Genomic DNA, 1,995 nt, shown 5'->3' with positions numbered 1-1,995 from the left:
TAGTGGAGCGGGTCGAGAGTTTCAAGTTTCTTGGTGTCCACATCCCCTACAAACTATCATGGTCCAAACACACCAAGAAGGTCGTGAAGAGGTTACTACAGCACCTTTTCCCCCTCAGATGACTGAAAAGATTTGGCATTGGTCCTCAGATCCTCAAAAAGTTATACAGCTGCACCATCAAGAGCATCCTGACTGGTTGCATCACCGCCTGGTATGGCAACTGCTCAGCATCCGACCGCAAGGCGCTACAGAGGGTAGTGCGTACGGCCCAGTACATTACTGGGGCCAAGCTTCCTGCCATCCAGGACCTATGTACTAGGCGGTGTCAGAGGAAGGCCCAAAAAATTGTCAAAGACTCCAGTCACCCAAGTCATAGACTGTTCTTACTGCTACCGAACAGCAAGCGGTACCGGAGCGTCAAGTCTAGGTCCAAAAGGCTCCTTAACAGCTTCTACTCCCAAGCCATAAGGCTGCTGAACAATGAATCAAATGGTCACCCGGACTATTTACATGCCTTTGTTTTTACATTGCTGCTTCTCGCTGTTTATCTATCCATAGTCACTTTACCCCTACTTACATGTACAAATTACCTCGACTAACCTGTACCCCCGCATATTGACTTGGTACCGGTACCCCTTGAATATAGCCTTGTATTGTTATTTTATTGTGTTACTTTTTATTTTATTTGTAACTTTATCTTATTTAGTAAACGTTTTCTTAACTCTATTTCTTGAACTGCATTGTTGGTTAAGGGCTTGTATGTAAGTATTTCACAATTATATTCGGCACATGTGACAAATACAATTTATTTGATTTGATCAATAGTACAGAATTAACACTCACTTTCATCATTAAAGAATACTGAATGAGAGTCCCCTGATGGCTGCAAAACCAAATAATGTTTGGTCAGAGACGGAAGAGGAAGCGAGACACCCCACTCGCTGTATTTTTCTGGTTCAATGAAAGTCAATGAATTAAGTAGACCAGACCCAGCTGCTATCGCATTGGTGTCTATGGGAGACACATCCAGTTAAGTAGACCGGAACTGACACATTTTTTTCAATGGTAAACGGCCAGAGTGAACTACAGTATCTTCATTTATTCACCATCTTTGGTTTAATGTGCTTGGCAGCCATCTTGGTCAGGTGATTGTCACCTGAGAGGTTACCTGACTTAGAGGCCATCTTGATTGACATTATCTGGCCAAACAGTTCTGAACATTGTGCACTTTTTATGGGAGCATTATAGGAACTTTATCTTAGCAGATCAGCTTACGTTGAAGAATTGGGAACACATAGGGTTACTAAAATATAGGACCATTAGGTATTATTGTAAATAGCTCAAACAGCGGTGTAAGTAATCAATATATTGCTTTTGCAGGAGGAAAACAAAGATATCACATAAAGTAAAAATAATTTTGTCTCAGCTTGTGACCAAGGAAAAATGTCAGAACATTACATTTTAGTCATTTAGCAGACGCTCTTATCCAGAGCGACTTACAGTTAGTGAGTGCATAATTATTTTTTTTATACTGGCCCCCCGTGGGAATCGAACCCACAACCCTGGCGTTCCAAACACCATGCTCTACCAACTGAGCTACACGGGGCCTACATTCATCATGTAAATGTGAAGGTCATTGTTCACAGGTCCACATCTCCACAGTAACTGCTAAATGCAATACTCATATTTTTAATAAAAGGCAAGATGCCTAATAATACAGTAATAACAATTTCTGTCCAATCCCTGCTGTCAACGTGTAAAACATACAAAGCCTTGGATTCCAGGGGAAATGAAGAGAGTCTTAAGAACTCCTGACCCATGTATGGCTAATCGCTAGCCTGTAGCACTGCTGTTAATATAAGACACAGAGATTTAAATAACCCCCCTGATATTTGGGTTTGTTTTCCTTTTGAGTTGCGCCCCAACACCCCTCCTGCTACTCATTTCCTTTCCCGGAGGAGCTAGTCCCTTTCCTTGGGCTCAGAGTTGGCGTGT

At 42.1% G+C, this 1,995-nt stretch overlaps 1 non-coding gene across 1 annotated transcript; it reads right to left on the bottom strand.

Moving 5' to 3' along the window:
- Positions 1-1,532: 1,532 nt before the first annotated feature.
- On the bottom strand, positions 1,533-1,608 carry trnap-ugg. The gene has a single exon. It is a non-coding gene; the product is annotated as a tRNA-Pro (tRNA).
- Between the last annotated feature and the right edge of the window lie 387 nt (positions 1,609-1,995).

The sequence above is a fragment of the Coregonus clupeaformis genome, chromosome 26, assembly GCF_020615455.1.
Source record: "Coregonus clupeaformis isolate EN_2021a chromosome 26, ASM2061545v1, whole genome shotgun sequence".
Taxonomy (NCBI): Eukaryota; Metazoa; Chordata; class Actinopteri; order Salmoniformes; family Salmonidae; genus Coregonus; species Coregonus clupeaformis.
Note: the sequence above shows the minus strand (reverse complement) of the source record. Positions and strands in the feature narration are given on the sequence as shown.